The sequence below is a fragment of the Sciurus vulgaris genome (genome assembly GCF_902686455.1).
Source record: "Sciurus vulgaris genome assembly, chromosome: X".
NCBI classification, from domain to species: Eukaryota; Metazoa; Chordata; class Mammalia; order Rodentia; family Sciuridae; genus Sciurus; species Sciurus vulgaris.
In genome coordinates this window covers 105,262,894-105,285,102 of record NC_136471.1, presented here as the reverse complement: position 1 = coordinate 105,285,102, position 22,209 = coordinate 105,262,894, and the positions used below count along the sequence as shown (strand labels likewise).

The 22,209-nt window shown below is 40.5% G+C and overlaps 1 protein-coding gene and 1 pseudogene across 2 annotated transcripts in view; both read left to right on the top strand.

Annotated features, from left to right (window-relative positions):
- The window catches only part of XK (X-linked Kx blood group antigen, Kell and VPS13A binding protein), a 55,463-nt gene that overhangs the window by 12,843 nt on the left and 20,411 nt on the right, over positions 1-22,209 (top strand). The gene's annotated exons all lie outside the window — the stretch shown is intronic.
- LOC306651412 (ADP-ribosylation factor 1-like) lies at positions 14,467-15,152 on the top strand (annotated as a pseudogene). Its single transcript has one exon. The product of its transcript is annotated as an ADP-ribosylation factor 1-like (transcript).

Genomic DNA, 22,209 nt, shown 5'->3' with positions numbered 1-22,209 from the left:
TAGTCAGACTGAATTATTGGAGCAATATTAAGAATGTGGAAGTGGAATGACCATGATAATTAATTAGCTATGAAGGTGAGACAGAGGAGATGTAGAGTGGTTCCCAGTTTCTGGACATGAGCAATTATAGTCATGGATCCCCATTTGTATTGGTGGAGAACTCTGTAGAAGGAATAGGTTTGTATGGTATGTTTATGCTTTTAGATTCAGATTTTTTTAAAAACATGAAACATGTTTTAAAGATTTGATTTAAATCAAAATATACTTATTAATATATTCCATATAAACAGCATCATCGATCTAATTCTCACAAGAAAGACCTAACCTGTCAGTGATTGTGTATTTCACAGAGCAACATAGAGCCACCAGGGGCCAAATACGTGTGTTTCCCCAAGGTGCAGTGCTCACCTGGGCCTGGTGCTCAGGTGTTTCCTGGACTACAGGGCTACTGGCTGTGACAACCAGCTCCTGTTGCCCCTTGGGTAGAGACAGGAGAGTGTCATGTAGAGGAAGGACATGGGAGGAAATGGATACACCAGGCAGACCATGCTCTGGTTTCCTCTCCCCTCCTTCTGCCTGGTGCTAAGTCAGCCTCTCTGCCTCTGTGGAAGCAGGAGGATCGGCTTGGCCTTTGGCTAATTCATAGGAGCACCCCAAAGATGAAGGAAATAGTGTCACATTGTGCTTGGGGCTCTTTGGAAGCTGTGCTTGTAGAAACCCAAGAAGCCTTTCTTGCCACATAATGGCCACACATCCTTGTACTCACAGAAACCTCACTGTCAGGAGGTCCACCTCACAAAGCTGTGATTCCTTGTAGAGCCATGAAGCACTCCTTGGCCCAGTTCATCTCTTCTTGCTCTGCCTGCAAGTAGCAAGCAGGCCTCTGCCCACCACTGCAGGTGGAGGGTCACCCTCAGCTGATCACATGGTAGAGACACCATCTCTCCTCTCCTTCCTGTAGTGAAACATCTCATTGTCCAGGGCCTGGGTTTCTCCTAGTCCCATGTCCTTTCATGGAGAGTGAGTGCCTTTAGGACAGGAAATGCCAGGGAGGTAGTTAAACAGAGTCAGGCTGTTTGGTGTGTGAGGTGGCATTTGGAGTTTGAACCTGGATGAGCCCTTACTGGTGAGCCCTCTGCAGAGTCAAGAGCCCTGGGAAGATCAGCAGGGACACTGCTGCCCCCTTATGCATTGTACTCAGCTGTGTTTGTGGGTTTCAGAGGAAACATGGGGACTGGCATCATTCTAATCCAGCAGCCTGCCAAATGCCCCTTCCACATGTGCAAGGAAGCCTACACTCAGGAAGAAAAGGGGGTCCTGTGAGAACTGCTGCCCTTGGGAAGGCATGAGCCAACCCGAGTTTACGCCTTTTATGCCTTTTTGAAAGATGGGTTGGGGAAGATGAGGAAAGGTTCCCTGTAGCTTGGGCCCTATGGAGAGGACGCCATTGGTGATCAGTGACCTTTTGGGAGAAGGAACACTGAAATCTGAGAGAAGAGAAGGCTGCTAATCAGGTCTGTGGTCACATCATTGTCAGGGCTTGCCAAGGTCTGGCATGGATCAACACAGCAGAAAATATCAGCTGTGATGTTTTAGGACCTTGTGAAATAGATTCTCATTTGTTACCAAGGAGGCATTCAGAAATACAGTCCTGGGGATAAGAACTCAGTGGTTATTAGTTCATATGGGATATTTGAAGCAACATATGTTGATGGTGTCTTCTACACTATAGTTCTCAAGGTCAGGATTAAGTATTTTCTTTATACTTCACAACCCCTAGGACAAGATAGATTTTAAATAATTACTTGAATAAGCCTGCTACTTCTAAAAGAAAAAATATCACCTGTGAGTATAGATGAGCCTGAGAATCTAGCTTGGGGAGGGTATCATTGGCTTGGTATTGGCATGAACTTAGGCCTAGGATCTAGGATGGCTTCCCACCCAAGTCATTCTTTTGGATTAGAGGTGTTTTGAAGTCCCTCAGTCCCTGATTCCTGAATGTGACAGATCCTGCAGGATGTGGCCAAAGGGAGATGGTCTGTCTCTTTAGAAAGGGCCTGTTGAGGCCAAAATGGGATTCAAGGTAAATGGGTCCTTTTACTCACCTGTAATACACTATTTCCTAAAGTGCACATTACAAAGTGGCAGCTTACTTAGATAGGTTGCTAAGTTTACACAGACAACTTAAAAGAAAATTAATAAACTGCTGACATTTAAAAATTAAGGACTTTTGTCAGACATAGTGTTGCATATCTGTAATCCCAGCACGAAGGCTGAGGCAGGAGAATTGCAAGTTCAAAGCCAGCTTCAGCAATTTAGTGAAGCCCTACGCAACTTAGCAAGGCCCTGTCTCAAAATAAAAAATAAAAATGGCTGGGGATGTGACTCAATGGTTAAGCACCCCTGGGTTCAATTCCTGATACCAAAAGAATAAAAATAAAAGGGCTTGAAATGTGGCTCAGTGGTTAAGTGCCTCTGGGTTTAATCCCTGATACAAAAAAAAAAAATTAAGAACTTTTTACATGAAAGTCTTGATTTCTGGCCCCACTTGAGAAACTGAAATGAACATATACTTGTTTACAATCCAATGAAATGAGCAGCTGTTGCCCCAATAAGACTAGGCCTTTGATTTGCCAAAGTCCTTACTCCTCCCTAGAGTCCCTTATTTGACTCACTTCACTTAGTAACTGTTTGTCCACTATAGGTACTTGAGTTTGTTACTCCCATAATAAATTAATTCAGTCCTCAGACTGATTGATCTTATTTAATTTAATGAGTAGCATAATTTTGGTGCTTCTCAAACTACCTTTCACATGGGGTTGGCATTAGAAAATTTTCTTGTTTTCATGTTTCAGTTCATTGTGAATTAACATCTGGTCATATTAGTAGTATTAGGCTCACATTTGACCTGTCACTTGAGTTAACATCTGGACTGATATATACCCTGTTCAAGAAGATGAGCCCACTCGTTTAAATTTTGTGACAAAGCCAGATTGCAGTATAGATTCCTCTGTGCCAATTATTTTCCATTCATTTAAGACCAACCAGTAACAAACAGTTCATTGAACAGTACCAGTGCTCAAATGACAGTTTGAATGGATTGGGATAATTCATTTGTCGTATTGTATTCTTCTGAGTATGATTTTAGTTTAATTCTGTTTTTGTTTTTGTATATATTTTTGTACTAGGGAATGAACCTAGGGACACTTTACCACTGAGTTTTATTCCTAGTGCTTTTTAGTTTTTATTTTGAGACAGGGTCTTACTAAGTTGTGGAGGATTTCAATAAGTTGCCTATTCTGGTCTCAAACTTGTGATCCTCCAGCCTCAGCCTCCCAAGTACTAGGATTACAGGTGTGCACCATTGCACCTGGCATATGAGTATAATTTTAAATCTGAAGAAAGACAATAAATAGGACCTCATTTTGTATCATTTTTCCTTCTGAGTCTTCCAGAACACCAAAGATACATCCTTTTTACATTTAGAACCTTAGAATAACACTGATGAAAATGTTAGTAAATTTCTGTTAAAGCAAAAGCTATTAGGGAAACCAATTAGCAATAAGGGGGAAGGTTAACTATTGTGATTATGAGATACTTGAGTTCTGAAAGGAATTCATCAACTCACTTGTGGAGGGGACTTTACATGACACCAATTGGCAAAATAGTAAAAGGAGAGGAAGGGGAACTGGATTCTGATCTCTCATAGTTTATTTTACTTGGGGGCCGATCAGCTTCCATAGCTGTAAAGTGCAGTTGAAAAATTATTTCAGCTGGGCATGGTGGCAAACATCAGTAAATCTCAGAGATTTGGAAGGCTGAGAAAGGAGGATGGCAAGTTCAAAGCCAGCCTGGACAACTTACCAAGACCCTGTCTCAAGATAAAAAATAAAAAGGAGGGCTGGGGATATAGCTCAGTTGGTAGAGTGCTTGCCTTGCAAGCACGAGGCCCTGGGTTCAATCCCCAGCACCAAAAATAAATAAATAAAAATAAATAAATAAATAAATAAAAAGGATTGGGGATGTAGCTCAGTGGTAGAGCACCCCTGATTTCAATCACAAGTACTGCAAATAATAATAATGGTTGATAATAATAATAATAATATAATTTCAGAGGTCTGATTGAGGTATATGATTACCAGACTATGTTCTTTTCCTAGGAAAAGATCTGTACTGAAAATGGGTAAATGGTGTTCAGAGGACAAGATTTTTTTTTAAGATCTCCATTTGTCAACTGAGGCCCAGAGACTGGTGATCAGCTTGGTCAAGGTCATGTGGCAAATGGGTGGCACAGTGGGAACAAGAGCCTGACCCTCTACCTGTTGTTGAGGCTCTTTATCCTGAAAAGGGCCTTTAGATAGAAAGTGTCTGTTGTCTCCCCTGAAGAGATGAAGCTCTTTAATGTGGATGTGTTAGGGTCTCTTGAATTTCTAGAAAAGCATATCACAACTCCTCTCAAGAGCTTTCATGTGTTTATTTGGGCGGGGAAAAGGGAGGAAAAAAAGACTGATTTGGACTTTGCAAACAGCTCTTGTTCTGGATTTTATGTTAACTTTGTCAAGTAAGCTGTTCTGGAAATTCTGACCCCAATCAGTGATGTGGTATTAAAGGTGCTTATGTGATACATGAGGAGCTTGTGCCCAATAGCCTATTCTCAGAAATATCTTGGGTCTTGTCCTATTTCATAGGGCTCTAAGACAGTCTTTGTTGGTTGAAGACAAAAATCTCTAGCCTGTAGCTGATTGTAGACCCTTAGGGAAGCATCAGCATGCATTAAAACTAGGTGGAGATGACAGAAACTTATAATGGTTCACGAACAACTTGTGACAATTTTAACAAGAGAACAGTCTGTGGGAGTGTGTAACACACATAGTAAAACTGAAGGAAAAAATTTTTGTGACATGCAGAATAAGATAAAATGTTTTAAACAAAATATATAAGCAAAAATGTTTTAAACAGAATATATAAGCATAATGATTTAGTCTAGGTTCTAGATAATTGTATTTTAATAAAAATCCAAAGAAATGGGTTTTTAAATATTATTTTTTAGTTGTCAGTGGGCCTTTATTTTATTTATATGCAGTGCTAAGAATTGAACCCAGTGCCTCACACATGCTAGGCAAGTGCTCTACCACTGAGCTACAACCCCAGCCCAAAGAAGTGTTTGATATGCATCTTCAATTAAAAAAATAACTGGTGGGGCTTGGGTTGTAGTTCATTTGTATAAGTGCATACCTAGCATGCTCTAGATCCTGGGTTACATACCCCACTACCAATAAATAAATAAATATCACAGGGGGAAGATGCTTGATAAAATTTAAGAAGGAAAATTGTGACCAAATATTTTTAGAAATGTACTGAAATGATGACTGAAATCACTGTAATTTTGTTGCCTAAAATCATGAGGGAAAGCATCAAAAGGACCCTGCTAATTAAAAATATATAATGATAGTAGGGGCATTGATAAATGCCTAGGAGCTTCCAATACAACCTAAAACTTTTGAAATATATTTGTCCCTCAGTACCCAAGGGGGATTGATTCCTGGATTCCTGCAGATGCCCAAATTGGTGGATGCTCAAGTCCCTTCTATAAAATGGCATCATACTGTATATAACCTACATACATCCTCCCCCTCTACTTTTTCTTTCTGGAGATGGGTCCTGTTCTGTTGTCCAGTCTGGTCTCCCAGCTCCTAAGCTCAGGTAATCCTCCTGCCTGCCTCAGCCTCCCAAGTAGCTGGGACTACAGGCATGTACCACCACACCTGACTGACCCTTCCCTATATTTTAAATTATCTCTAGATGACTTTTCACGTGTAGTACAATGTAGATGTTAGGAAATAGTTATCCTGAATTATTTATGGAATAATTACAAAAAAAGTTTGTACATATTCAGTACAGACACAATTTTTTCTAATATTTTCAATCTGCATTTGGTCAAAACACAGTCGCAGAACCCAAAGATAGAAAGGAATGACTGTGTTTACGTTAATAATATTCCTATTCAGATTATTTTAGCACCTCCTTTGCTTCGCCTTTTTCCCATGCAACTCCAATACTAACACACAAAACAAAGCTAATTTTTCTGACATCACTTACAAGGTGAACAAACAATTCTAAAGAACAAATCTCTTTATTTCCAAGGTTTCTCTGGAAAATCTCCAAGACAATTTTAAGTGCAAAATATGTTATGATATAGGGAAATATTGGGGATTGAAAAGGAGTAAATTATATGTATGTATGAATATGTCAAAATGAACCCCACTATTATGTACAATTATAATGCACTAATAAAAACATTTAAAGAGATATTATGATGTTTTTACTTTATTTAACTTTTCATTTTGGAAGGCAAAAAAAATAGAAAGGTTGCCAGGAGATTTGAGAATTAAGATAGAATCATGAGCCAGGCATGGTGGTGCATGCCTATAATCCTAGCGACTCTGGAGGCTGAGTCAGGAAGATTGCAAGTTCAAGGACAGCCTCAGCAATTTAGCAAGACCCTCAGCAATTTAGAGAGATCCTGTCTCAAGATAAAAAAATAAAATGAAAAGGACTGGGGATGTAGCTCAGTGGTAAAATACTCCTGGGTTCAGCCGCCAGTACTAAAATTAAAAAAAAAAGATAGGCTCATGGGTGCCTAAGTATTGTAAGTGAATGTTTATAGGTTGGCTAGCTATTAATGTGACAACACAATATTGAGATAAACATACAGACGTCCTTAGTATCCTCATAAATGTAGAATTTATATTTCTTTTATTTGAAAAAAGAATAATTAAGTGCTTGATAATGTCATGGGGAAAAGAGTCTATCATAGGTTGAATACCTGGTGTCCCCCAAAAGCTCATGTGTGAGACAATGCAAGAATATTCAGAGGTGAAATAATTAGGTTATGAGAGTATTAACCTAATTAGTGGATTACTCCATTGATGTAGATTAACTGGGTGGTAACTGTAGGCAGATAGGGTGTGACTGGAAGAAATAGGTCACTGGGTACATGTCTTTGGGGTTCATATTTTCTCCTTGTTGAGAAGAGCTCTCTTTCCTTTGTTTTCCACACCCTGAGCTGCTTTCTTCTGCCATGCTCTTCTACCACCATGTTCTGCATCATCTGGGGCCCTGACCTATGGAGTCTGCCAACCATGAGCCAAAATAAGCTTTTCCTCCTCTAAATTGTTCTGGTCAGGTCCTTTACTCACAGCGCCACAAAAGCTGACTAAAACAGTGTCATTGTGATCAAATATGGAATCTCTGCTATTTGGTCAGTATTACATAGGTGATGTGGTAGACTAAATAATGTCCTCCCAAAGACATTCAGTTTCTAATTCCTGGAACCTGTTAATGTTACTTTATATGTCAGAAAGAACTTTGTAGACAAAGAGATTGAGATGAAGTTACCCAGGTGATCCCTTAAGATTGCAGAGACAGAAAACAATGCAAAGACTGAAGCAAGAGAGGTTTCAAGATGGCGGCCTAGAGGGTGGCTGCATTTCATGTTGCTCCAGGACTCAGGATTCAAAAGAGGAGATATTGAGACACTTGGGACCAACTCAAAGCAGCTGGGTGACTCTCACCCCTTGGGAAGGTGTCCCAGATGGGACGGTGGTCCCGGAACGCAGGAAACTTTGTGAAGTAGAGCTGTCGACGAGACGCCCCTCCCCCCGCTGGAGCAGTGAACTCGGACAACTGGGAGCGCCGTAAAGGAGGCCGCTCGGCACAGCGCTGGGACTCGGAGCAGCCACTGGGGCTCCGGCGGCTGCCCAGGGGAGGAGTGGCGAGGAGAGCTGTGTGGACTCAGAACACCGGGGCCTGCCCTGAGGAGGAGGAGGAGGAGGAGGAACGTGGCCGCTTAGGTTCGGAGTGACTGCACCAGAGCTGCAGGCGGTTGCCAGAGGAGAAGCTGCGCGGCGAGCTGTTTGGACTCAGAACGACTGCTTCTGAACCCCGGGGCCTGCCCTGAGGACGAAGAGGAGGAGGAGCGTGGCTGCTTGGATTCGGAGTGGCTACACCAGAGCTACAGGCGGTTGCCAGAGGAGGGGCTGCGTGGCAAGCTGTTTGGACTCAGACCACTTCTGAACACCGGGGCCTGCCCGGAAGAGTAGGACGAGGAGGAGGAGGAGCGCGGCAGGTCGTTTGGACTCGCAGTGACTGCATTAGCGCTCCAGACGGCTGCTCAGAGGAGAAGGCGAGTGGTGAGTTGTTTGGACTTAAAGTGACAGCTCCTGAACACAGGGGGGCTGCCTGGAGGAGAAGCGTGGTGGGTCGCTTGGTCTTGAGTGGCCGCACCAGAGCTCCGGGCGGTTGCCCAGAGGACCCGTGCAGCGGGTTACGTGGATTCAGAGCCACTCAGAGCGACCGCTCCTGAACACCTGGGGGGTTATCTGGAGAAGGAGGAGGAACGGGGAGGGTGACTTCGACTCGGAGTGATTGATTGCCCAGGGCTACGGGTGGTTGGTGGGAGGTGGAGGCACGCAATGAGTTTTTTGGACTCCTAGTGACCGCACCGGAATACTGGGCGGCTGTCTGGAGGAAGAGGCGTGTGGCGGGTCTCTGGGACTCAGAGCGATTGTACGGGGCCCCAGGTGGCTGCTCAGAGGAGGGGCCGCATAGCCAGGCGATTAGGTGCAGAGCAGGGTCCCAGGATCTAGGAGGCTTCTTGGTGGAAGAGCCGCACAGAGACAGGCTTAGGGCGGAGCGAAGGTTCCAGGCCTCCAGGCAGATTCTCTGAGGAGGGGCAGCCTAAGGAGATTCATCTGCAAAGGGTGAGGCTCCCAGGCCCAGGAGGTAGGGCCGGGCCCCTGGGAACTTTGCAGAGGAAGGCAGCCCAGCCCAGGCGGTAGCTGTAAATTGAGGGGAACCTCTAGGAGGGAACTGACCAGCGAGACCTCCCCACCAGGTGAGTGTTCCCTGCCGGGTGAGGTTTCCCCACAAGGACGGTAAAATCAGAGACTCAGGCCCAAACAGGCCTTGCCTCAGCCCGCAGCCTAGGTCCCCTTTGGATGACCATTGGTCAACAAGTGGAGGCACCACTGCCCACTAGCAGGGATTATACCCCACCTGAAGGCCACCACTCCTAGAGAGGCAGCTTCCTTGTGGAGCACCGCATTATCAACTTCCTCCAAGAATTCAGCCTACTGAAGGCTAAGAGGGGATATATATAGAAATCTTCAGGGACATTGTAAGTCAATAGAGGAAATCTGCAATATCTCAGCGGTCCACTGATACCTGAACAATATGAGAAAACAAGGAAAGAAAATGCTGCAAACAAATCTAGATGTTACATCAATAAAACCCAGTGACAGCATGGCAGAAGAAATGACAGAAAAGGAGTTCAGAATGTACATAATTAAAATGATCAGAAAAGCAAATGATGAGATGAAAGAGCAAATGCATGCACTGAATGATGAGATGAAAGAGCAAATGCAAGCATTGAATGATCGCACCAATCGACAGTTAAAAGAGCAAATACAGGAAGCAAAAGATCATTTCAATAAAAAGTTAGAGATATTGAAAAAAAACCAAACAGAAATCCTTGACATGAAGGAAACAATAAACCAAATTAAGAACTCCATAGAAAGCATATCCAATAGGATAGAACACCTGGAAGACAGAACCTCAGATATTGAAGACAAAATATTTAACCTTCAAAACAAAGTTGACCAAACAGAGAAGATGGTAAGAAATCATGAACAGAATCTACAAGAACTATGGGATATCATGAAAAGGCCAAATTTAAGAATTATTGGGATTGAGGAAGGCCTAGAGAAACAAGCCAAAGGAATGAACAATTTATTCAATGAAATAATATCAGAAAATTTCCCAAATCTGAAGAATGAAATGGAAAATCAAGTTCAAGAGGCTTATAGGACTCCAAATACACAAAATTACAACAGACCCACACCAAGGCACATTATAATGAAAATACCTAACATACAAAATAAAGACAGAATTTTAAAGGCTGTGAGAGAAAAGAACCAAATTACATTCAGGGGGAAACCAATACAAACATCAGCAGATTTTTCAGTCCACACCCTAAAAGCTAGAAGGGCCTGGAACAACATTTTTCAAGCCCTGAAAGAAAATGGATGCCAACCAAGAATCTTATACCAGCAAAACTTACCTTCAAATTTGACGATGAAATAAAATCCTTCCATGATAAACAAAAGCTAAAAGAATTTACAAAAAGAAAGCCAGCATTACAGAACATTCTCAGCAAAATATTCCATGAGGAAGAGATGAAAAACAAAGAAGCAAATCAGCAAAGGGAGGAATTATCCTAAAGGAATTATCTAATAAAGGAGGAAACAAGTTGTGTCAAACAAATAAATAAATAAAATTTAAAAAATGAACCAAATGACCAGGAAACCAAATCATATCTCTATAATAACCCTGAATGTTAATGGCCTGAATTCATCAATCAAAAGACATAGACTGGCAGATTGGATTAAAAAGAAAGATCCAACAATATGTTGCCTGCAAGAGACTCACCTCATAGAAAAAGGTACCCATAGACTAAAGGTGAAAGGATGGGGAAAAACATACCATGCACATGGACTCAGCAAAAAAGCTGGAGTATCCATCCTCATTTCAGACAATGTGGACTTCAAGCCAAAGTTAGTCAGAAGGGACAAAGAAGGTCATTTCATACTGCTTAAGGGAAGCATAAATCAGCAAGATATAACAATCATAAACATCTATGCCCCAAACAGTGGCTCATCCATGTATGTCAAACAAATCCTTCTCAATTTCAGAAACCAAATAGACCATAACACAATAATACTAGGTGATTTTAACACGCCTCTCTCACCACTGGACAGATCTTCCAGACAAAAATTGAACAAAGAAACCATAGATCTCAATAACACAATCAATAATCTAGACTTAACGGACATTTATAGAATATACCATCCAACCAAGAGCGAATACACTTTCTTCTCAGCAGCACATGGATCCTTCTCTAAAATAGACCATATATTATGCCACAAAGCTAATGTTAGCAAATACAAGAAGATAGAGACACTACCATGTATTCTATCAGATCATAATGGATTGAAGTTAGAAATAAATGAAAGAGTAAACACAGAAACTATTCCAACATCTGGAGATTAAACAATATGCTATTATATGATGAATGGATAACAGAAGATATTAGGAAGGAAATTAAAAAATTCTTAGAGGTAAATGAGAACAAAGAAACATCATATCAAAATCTCTGGGACACTATGAAAGCAGTACTTAGAGGGAAATTTATTTCATGGAGCGCATTTAATAAAAGAAGTAAAACTCAACAAATAAACAACCTAACACTACAGCTCAAAGCCCTAGAAAAAGAAGAACAGAACAGCACCAAAAGTAGTAGAAGACAGGAAATAGTGAAACTGAGAGCTGAAATCAACGAAACTGAAACAAAAGAAACAATACAAAAAATTGACAAAATAAATAGTTGGTTCGTCGAAAAAATAAACAAAATTGATAAACCTTTAGCCACACTAACAAAGAGAAGACGAGAGAAAACCCAAATCACTAAAATTTGGAATGAACAAGGAAATATCACAACAGACAGGATTGAAATACAAAACATAATTAGAAGCTATTTTGAAAATCTATAACAAAATAGAAAATTTCGAAGACATCAACAGGTTTCTAGAGACATATGAATTGCCTAAACTGAACGAGGAGGACATAAACAATTTAAATAGACCAATTTCAAGTACTGAAATAGAAGAAGTCATCAAAAGCCTACCAACAAAGAAAAGTCCGGGACCAGATGGGTTCTCAGCCAAGTTCTACAAAACCTTTAAAGAACAGCTCATTCCAATACTTCTCAAAGTATTCCATAAAACAGAAGAGGAGGGAACCCTCCCAAACTCATTCTATGAAGCCAATATCACACTGATACCTAAACCAGACAGTGACTCATCAAGGAACAAAATTTCAGACCAATATCCTTAATGAACATTGACGCAAAAATTCTCAACAAAATTTTAGCAAATCGCATACAAAAGCATATTAAAAAGATAGTGCACCATGACCAAGTGGGTTTCATCCCAGGGATGCAAGGTTGGTTCAACATCAGGAAATCAATAAACGTAACTCACCATATTAATAGACTTAAAGTCAAGAATCACATGATTATTTCAATAGATGCAGAAAAAGCATTTGATAAAATATGATTATTTCAATAGATGCAGAAAAAGCATTTGATAAAATACAGCACTCCTTCATGCTCAAAACACTAGAAAAAATAGGGATAGTGGGAACATTCCTTAACATTGTAAAGGCCATTTATGCTAAGCCCATGGCTAATATCATTCTAAATGGTGAAAAACTGAAAGCATTCCCCCTAAAAACTGGAACAAGGCAGGGATGCCCTCTTTCACCACTTCTATTCAACATCGTTCTTGAGACTCTGGCCAGAGCAATTAGACAAACCAAAGAAATTAAAGGGATACGAATTGGAAAAGAAGAACTCAAACTATCCCTGTTCGCTGATGACATGATTATATATTTAGAGGAACCTGGAAATTCCACCAGAAAACTCTTAGAACTCATAAGTGAATTCAGTAAAGTAGCAGGTTACAAGATCAATGCCCATAAATCCAACGCATTTTTATACATAAGTGATGAATCTTCAGAAAGAGAAATTAGGAAAACTACCCCATTCACAATAGCCTTGAAAAAAATAAAATACTTAGGAATCAATCTCACAAAAGAGGTGAAAGACCTCTACAATGAGAACTATACAACACTAAAGAAAGAAATTAAAGAACACCTTAGAAGATGGAAAGATCTTCCATGTTCTTGGATAGGAAGAATTAATATTGTCAAAATGGCCATACTACCTAAAGTGCTATACAAATTCAATGCAATTCCAATTAAAATCCCAATGACGTACCTTACAGAAATAGAGCAAGCAATTATGAAATTCATCTGGAAGAATAAGAAACCCAGAATAGCAAAAGCAATCCTTAGCAGGAAGAGTGAAACAGGGGGTATTGCAATACCAGATCTTCAACTCTACTACAAAGCAACAGTAACAAAAACGGCATGGTATTGGTATCAAAATAGAAAGGTAGATCAATGGTACAGAATAGAGGACACGGACACAAACCCAAATAAATACAATTTTCTCATACTAGACAAAGGTGCCAAAAATATGCAATGGAGAAAAGATAGCCTCTTCAACGAATGGTGCTGGGAGAATTGGAAATCCATATGCAACAGAATGAAACTAAACCCATATCTCTCACCATGCACGAAACTAAACTCAAAATGGATTAAGGACCTCGGAATCAGACCAGAGACCCTGCAGATTATAGAAGAAAAAGTAGGTCCAAATCTTCACCTTGTTGGTCTAGGATCAGACTTCCTTAACAGGACTCCCATAGCACAAGAAATAAAAGCTAGAATCAACCACTGGGATAGATTCAAACTAAAAAGCTTTCTCTCAGCAAAGGAAACTATCAGCAATGCGAAGAAAGAGCCTACAGAGTGGGAGAATATCTTTGCCAATCATACTTCAGATGGAGCACTAATCTCCAGAATCTATAAAGAACTCAAAAAACTCTACTCCAAGAATTCAAATAATCCAGTCGACAAATGGGCTAAGGAAATGAATAGACACTTCACAGAAGAAGATCTACAAGCAATCAACAAACATATGGAAAAATGTTCAACATCTCTAGTAATAAGAGAAATGCAAATCAAAACCACCCTAAGATTCCATCTCACCCCAATTAGAATGGCGATTATCAAGAATACGAGCAACAACAGGTGTTGGCGAGGATGTGGGGAGAAAGGTACACTCATACATTGCTGGTGGGGCTGCAAATTAGTGCAGCCACTCTGGAAAGCAGTGTGGAGATTCCTTAGAAAACTTGGAATGGACCCTCCATTTGACCCAGCTATCCCACTCCTTGGCCTATACCCAAAGGACTTAAAATCAGCATACTACAGAGATACAGCCACATCAATGTTCATAGCTGCTCAATTCACAATAGCCAGACTGTGGAACCAACCTAGATGCCCTTCAATTGATGAGTGGATAAAGAAACTGTGGTATATATATACAATGGAATATTACTCAGCCATAAAGAATGATAAAATTATGACATTTGCAGGCAAATGGATGAAATTGGAGAATATCATGCTAAGTGAGATAAGCCAATCTCAAAAAGCCAAAGGACAAATGATATCGCTAATAAGTGGAGGATGACACATAATGGGGGGGAGGGAAGGGTTAGTGTTAGGGTTAGAGTTAGGGTTAGGGAGGGGGGCAAGTATGGAGGAAGGAAGTACTGTATAGAGGGAAAAGAGGGGTGGGAGGGGTGGGGGGAAGGGAGGGAATGAGAGAATGAATCAAACAACATTACTCTATGTAAATTTATGATTACACAAATGGAATGCCTCTACGCCATGTACAAACAGAGAAACAACATGTATCCCATTTGTTTACAATAAAAAAAAAAAAAAAGACTGAAGCAAGATGCTACACTTTGAGGAACTGACATGGCCACTGTCCACACCACCATCTTGTGGGAGCAAAACCAATGCCTGAATTGGAGCAACCACCACTGAGGACTCTGGCCAGTGTCACTTCCAACCACCCACAAGGATGGGGAATATCTTTGCAAACCTCTTCAGGGGCCTTTTTGGCAAAAAAAGAAACATGCATCCTCATGATGGACCTGGGTGCTTCAGGGAAGACAACTAGTCTATACAAACTGAAGCTGGGTGAAATTGTCACCACCATTCCCACCACAGGTTTCAATGTAAAGACCATTGAATACAAGAACATCAGCTTCACTGTATGAGATGTGGGTGACCAGGACAAGATCTGGCTGCTATGGTGTCACTACTTCCAGAAAACCCAAGGCTTGATCTTTGTGGTGGACTATAATGACAGAGTGTGTGAACGAGACCTGTTAGGAGCTCATGAGGATGCTAGCCAAAGATGAGCCCTGAGACAGTGTCCTCCTTATGTTTGCCAACAAGCAGCACCTCCCAGATGCCATGAACATGGCCAAAAAATCACACACAAGCTGGGGCTACACTCACTACATCACAGGAACTGGTACATTCAAGCCACCAGTGGGGACAGGCTCTATGAAAGACTGGACTAGCTGTCCAATCAGCTCTGGAACCAGAAGTGAACCAGAAGTCTTGACCTCCTCACTTCTTCCTCTACCCTCATTTTCCTTTCATGTGGCAAACATGCAACTCTGCTGTCCTGAGTAGCAGAATTTGTCTCCATGGGTTGGTCTATCTGCATTGCACAATGCTGTATATATGTAGACACAGCCTGCAACCAGGTTTTTGTGTAATGTAAATAGTTTCTGTTTCCACTGAGGAAACTGTTTCCTTCAGTATTGAAAAGGAATTTAGGCATGTGGGCATTTGGCCTCCTGGGCTTCAGGTTGGTGTTGGGATCCATTTTTTGGTTGGTTTTTAACCCAAACTCAGTGCATTTTTTAACATAGTTAAAAATACAAGATAAGGAGAGAAACTTGAACACACAGAAGGGTGACTATGCCTGGTACAGCCTGAATGCTAGTCCCATCAGCCATTCCCCTCTGGGAACACAAGATGGTGACACAAACTGCCATCCACTGCATGGTCCCAATAGAGACCCTGTGATTCGCCTGTCTTTGGGTCATCTACATTCCAGAGCATTGTGTTGTACTTGTGTTCCCATGGTCTCCTGGGGGTGAGCTGGGAGGGCCATTGTGGAGGACACAGGGCCCAGATGCACCTTTGGTTGGTGTGTGGCCAGAGCAGCAGCCCATGTCCCCAGCATCCGCTCACTCATGCACCCTCTCAGCATGCTGGCAGATCTGGGTCTCCCCAGCACGAGTGCATACAAGCTGGGAGTGTTGGCCCACTTTAGATCCACAGACCCAGAGCACCCCCATCTCCATGTGTGAAGTAGCTTTTTCTCTCAGCATGCAAGGGTCTGATTTGCCATTGAAAAAAATGACCTCTACTTTTTCCTTTTGTATTTGATAAACACTGAAGAAGCTGAAGCTGTTAAAATTATCTTGGGGAAACCTCAGAACTGGTTTATTTGGTGTCATAGAACCTCTTAATGCTTTTGATACACAATTAATAATCAACTACTTTGTATACTTGTTTTCAGTTTTCATTTTGACAAGCACTGTAATTATAGCTATTAGAATAATGTCTCTTAACTATTAAAAAATATGTGCTACACTGCTGTCTTTGAAGATGGAGGAAGGGGCTAAGAGCTAAGGAATGAAGCTGTTGAAACTTGAAAAGGCAAGGAAATGGATTCTGCCCTAGAGCCCCTGGGAGAGGCATGGCCCTATTGACACCTTGATTCTAGCCCAGTGAAACTGATCTGGAACTTCTTACTTCCAATAGTGTAAGAGAATAAATGTGTGCTGTTTTAAACCACCAAATGTGTGCTAATTTGTCACAGCAGTCATAGGAAACCAGCACAGGTAAAGAGTGATCTTTACAATGAATCAAAATAAATAAATTAATTTAAAAAATAGTAATATCACTTCTTATTAAGAGAACAGACCAATACTTAACCTTCATAAAAGGCAAATCAAGTCCTAGGTTTGTTTCAGTGCAGCATTTGATCCTAAAGGACTGATAAGCTTGTGTGTGTGTGCGTGTGTGTGTGTGTGTGTACTCATACACACGTGTATGGTACTAGGAGTTTAACCCAGGGGTGCTTTACCACTGAGCTACCCCCAGGTCTTTTTTATTTTTATTTTGAGACAGGCTCTCACTAAGTTGTTGAGGCTCACCTTGAACTTGCAATCCTCCTGCCTCAGCCTCCCTAGTCACTGGGATTATAGGTGTGCACCACTGTGCCCAGCCCCACAAACTCTGTTTGACAGTTGTACAAATAACCCATCAAAACTGAGCCATATCTGGCAAAAAATGTAACATAAATTTGTGTTTCTTTTCAGATTCTCTTTCTGTAGACCTTCTATGGCTTTCTTTGTTCATTCAGGTTTTGTCCTTAACCATTGTTTGTCTTTCCCATTCTAGAGCAACAAATCATTGTACTTTAGTCTTACTATCCTAAGATTCCTAATAGGATTCCACTCATGTATATTAAATTTTAAGCAGTCACTTGTTCCTAAAGAAAATTAGGGTATGTTTAATTTTGAAATTCTGTAATTATAGCAGACTAGCAAATCTCATGGATACACCTAACAGCCTTATGCAGCTACATAAACCCTTATTTGCTTTCATAAAATGGCAAAAATGAACATACTCATTTACAGACCCAAAGATAGAACCTGTTTGCATATATACAAATAAGAAGCAAAAGTATATAAATTTACATTATGCTTACTAGTCAGTTTTTCAGTATTCTGTCTTATATAGAAATGATCTAAACATCATTGCAAATCAAATCTCCAGTTGTCTCAAGATCTTGGAAATGTTCTTTAAGGTGACATACTACAAAGCCTCATTACTATGGAAGTACAAGTTCACTTAAACAATGATTTAATTTGCTTCTATGTAAATTTGGGTTTTTCACAATTGCAGATAATCAATATGAATAATTCTAGCTCATTTCATCAGAAAACTGCCTAAGTTTAGGAAAAACACACCCCCCAAAAAAGTGTGCTTGTATTATAGGTAACACTGGTAAATCAGAAAAGACATACTTGTTTACATTAAGCCTAAACTCTTAAACTAGTCTTATTTGCCAAAGACTTACATGAATTAATGTAAATTTGAATTCTTAAAATGATTTTGTATGCATTTCTAGGAGAATATATACTTTAAAGCTAGCACATTTAAAGTATCGATGATTCATTTCCTATATTTTAATTATATAAATAATTTGTCTGGAAATGCTAGTCAGAAGAGAGTTCCCTTAAGAGACTTTATAAACTAATGTATCAATATCATCCAATGGTAAAATTATTTCTGAATTGCAGATAGACAAACAGGCACAGAGATGTAACACTTATAGCTTCAACTCTACAATTTCAGGTATAGGTCAAGTGTCAACATAAAATCAGAAATTCTTTCTAGACCAGATTTCAAATGGCTGTTCTTCTAAATGGCATGAGACTCTTAGTAGATTTGCAAGTTCAAGCTAATAAAAGCAAGCTAATAAAAAGACAGACTAGACGATTTTCTGTTGCCTCCTAACCAATTGGAGTCTAGATTTCTATAAATCAGGAATAGACATTTAGAGAGATATGCAGATGTTCAGACTCTAAAATCAAATTCCTGTGCTGGGCACAGTGGTGCACACTTCTAATCCCAGCAACTCAGGAGGCGGAGGCAGGAAGATCACAAGTTCGAGGCCAGCCTCAGCAACTTATACCATCAGCAACTTAATAAGACCGTGTCTCAAAATAAAAAAGAAGTGGAAATATAGTTCAGTGGCAAAGCACCCCTGGGTTCAATCCCCAATACCAAAAAAAAAAAAAATTTTTTTAAATTCCCAATCATTTCTGCCAATAATGGGAAATAATGACCATAAATGAACCAAACCAAAATGAACACAGGGTTAATAGAGAGATGATTAAAAATTATAAAATGAGAGCATCAACCAGGTCCTGTTGGTACTCTGGATTCACCTATCAGAGCCAACAAAAGACAATCCTGGGCTTTCACTGTGCGCAAGGTGCTTTCCTCTGTCAGATACTGTTTACCTGACTCTGACGGGAACATCTATGGGGCATCTTGTCAGTGTGTTCCAAAGTGGTTAGAAGGTATTTTTCAAAATGGATGAAATCATGTTGCTCACATCCATATAAATACATTATTTATTCAAGAGGGAAAAGACAGATGTTACAACCAGTTCAAAAGAGAACAAAGGAATGTTGACTAAGAATATTGAAATAAGTATGTAATTGAAAACAAAACTTGTTTTATTTCATTTTGAGAGGGAAGACAGTTGAACCCCTGTTGACAATGTATGTTGCATGGGTATCAGTTACCTGAGAAACAGCTTGTATCCTAGAGCTGATAAGCAATAAGACCTTCAACAGTAACAGGAGGTGCATCACCCAGAGTGTGGAGATGCTAGTGCACAACTCTGCATGCCACCCCTTCTTTAAGGATGAGACAGTCAGTCCCAATCCAGAAAGAATGACTGATGCCTGGGTTCCAGAGTCTGGCAGGTGTTCTTATAGACCCATTCATTGGCAAAACTGCTCACAATTCAGGAATCTCTGTGCAGTTGCCATCAGCAAATGCTATCAGAGTGTAAATCCATGACAGTACTTCATACTTCTCTCAGTTTCTGTTATGTTTAGTTGGAGATGCCTATGGAACATCTAAAAGGAGAAATACCATAGAGATATTGCAGATTTAATATGGAGGCAGGAATGGATATCTATCCTGGAGAGCTGAATTTTGAGCCCTGTAGCAGGCTCTTGGATACTCAGTGATAGGTCCATGCAATTGTATGAAGGGTTCTGTGCACATTGCCAACATCAGGGAACCCCAAACCTGTGTCCCAGTGCATACTGCAGTGTTTTTCTTCTTTTCTGTCTTAGGGATTTCTCCTATGCCAGAGAAAGCTTTGGTACTGATGAGAATTATAGGGAAGCTAACATGCACAGGGCCACCCCCAAAGGTCTTAGTGGATAAAGCCTTAGCCTCTCTATCCTTCAGATGGATAACCTGGGGTCCAATCTATATAGACTTCTGTGGATCATCATTTGCCACAGCATTTACCAGCTTAATGTGGCCTTTGTTAGCCTGGCATCCTTCTCTCTCTCTCGCTTCCCCCACTCCTTCTTTCTGCTTCCGAGGCCTGCCTCCCAAATGAACCACTTCTGTCTCAAGCTCTGCCGCTCGGGAGTAGTCATCTGAATAGAGATAATTTGAGCCACTGCAGGCCAGGCATGTGCAGCTGTGGAAAAGACAGTTAGGTTCATCCAGGGACAAGTTCTGTCAAATGAAGCCTGTGAAAGAATAGAGGAGTAAGTATCCTTGAGTTTGTACAATAGGATAAATGCAGTTTTGCACCAAGCATTCTTTGCTGGATGCAGGGAGGGGTGATGAAGAGGGTTTGATAAGAACTTAAAATTTTGTAGTCTTAGTTAGGTGTTTTAGTTAGCTCTTTCACTGCTGGGACCAAAAGACCCAACAAGAAGAATTAGAGAGGGAAAAGTTTATTTTGGGGCTCATGGTTTCAGAGGTATTAGTGCATAGACAGCTGACTCCATTCTTTGGGGCCTGAGATGAGGCAGAACATCATGGTGGAAAAGTGGTAGAGGAAAGCAGGTCAGGACATGACCACCAAAGAAGCAGAGAGAGAGACTAAGCTCAGTTCACCAAATATATATCCTTAAGGCACACCCCTAATGACTCACCTCCTCCATCCACACCCTACCAACCTATAGTCACCACTCAGTTAATCCCTGTCTGGGGATTAATACACTGATTAGGTTAAGGTTCTCATTACCCAATCATTTAACCTATAATCATTCTTGGATTGTCTTCACATGAGCTTTTGGGGGATACTTCATATCTAAACCATAACAGCAGGCAAGCCAAATGGACAGAAGGTGATAGTCTGAATTAGGGATTTCAAAGGTGTTTATTGTCTCTTGAATTCCTAGGAAAAGTATTCTTAATAATTTAGTCCCACTGTGTCATTTGTACTGCATTTGGGGGAAGAACAAAGAGACTATGATTCATAGGTCTAATTTTATAATACAAATCTTTGAACTTGGGTTAATTTGACACAGTCATCTTCTATTGATCAGGTTGCTGCTCAAAGGTCTACCTTGGCCAGACGCATTGATAGCTTCTGAAAAAAATCTTATTTATTTCATTGCCTGTTTTCAGAACCAACTGCATTTTATGAATTAGTCTAAAAATAATAGTTTTAATTTATACATTCTTAGAGGTGTATTGGGAGGGAGAGTCAAAGGATAACTCTTGTTTTTATTTGATGTTTTACTGATATGATCTTACATATATGTATATATACAGATATATATATATTTTTTTTTTTTTGAAGAACTGGGGATTGAACCCAGGAGCACTCTACCACTGAGCTATACTCCCGCACTTTTTTTTATTCTTTATTTTGAGACAGGATCTTGCTAAATTGCCCAGGGTAGCCTTTGAACTTGGGATCCTCTTGCCTCTGCCTCCCAAGTCACTGGGATTACAGACATGTGCCACTGCACCTGGCGTAAGCTTGTAAATTTTCACTACAACATCATCTCAGTTTTTTGCATGTGTGTACACACACAAAAGTGACGTGCACACACATACACAAAATATAAAACTTCAAAAAACCTGAAAGGAAGTGCACTGGGATTTCAATTAGTTGTTGTCCTGAGATAGTGAGAGAGTATGGGTGATTTTTTTCTTGTTTTCATGTGTCTTTGTTTTTCATGCTTCCTTAATTAAGTTTTGTTGCGGGCAGGAAGCATGATGAGGCATGGGCTACTGGGGCTGGTCAGGGGTCTTTGTCATTCATTTGTGCATACACAGTTCTGGCACTTATGTGTGGTCAGTGAATGGTAAAAAGAAAAGAGAAAACTAACCACTCTCCCAAATGGTATTTCTGTGAGTTTAGGCAAGGTGATTATATTAATCTCATTTTCACAGATGAAAAACAAGATATTGTTTAAGATATTTCAATTTCAAGTGATAGAAGATCAACTAGAAGCAGCTTAAAATTGAAAAAAATGTATCACTTCACATAATAAGTTCTGAGGCATTGTGATTCCATTATTTGTTGACACAACAGTGTCATCAAGGACCCAGGAATTTTCTTTCTTTTTGCCTGTCATCTTCAGCTTGTTTCTAGTCTCCCCTGATGATTTTCAGAGAACTGTGCATTCATTATATATTTATGTATTAAAAAAACACCATAAAACATAGTGACTTAAAATCCTAACAGTCATTCTTTTGCCTGTGATTTTGCAGTTTGAGCAAGTCTCAGCAGGGTCACCTCGTTTCCATGCCACATGGCTTCAGTTGAGGCAGTTTGGTACTGCTTCAAGTTCGTTGCTTACCTGGGAGTGAGGGCTGGAAGCCTTGATCGTTTTCCATGTTGACCTCTCCTTGGTTTTCCTGCAGCATGACAGCTAGGTCTTAAGCACAAGGATTCCAAGAGATGAATTGGAAGTTTTCTGTTTCTTGATACATTGGCCTAGAAGCCAGCAGTTATTTTTTCCACATTCTATTATTCAAGGAGTTGCATGATCTCAGATTCAAAGAGAGAAGATATAAACCCTA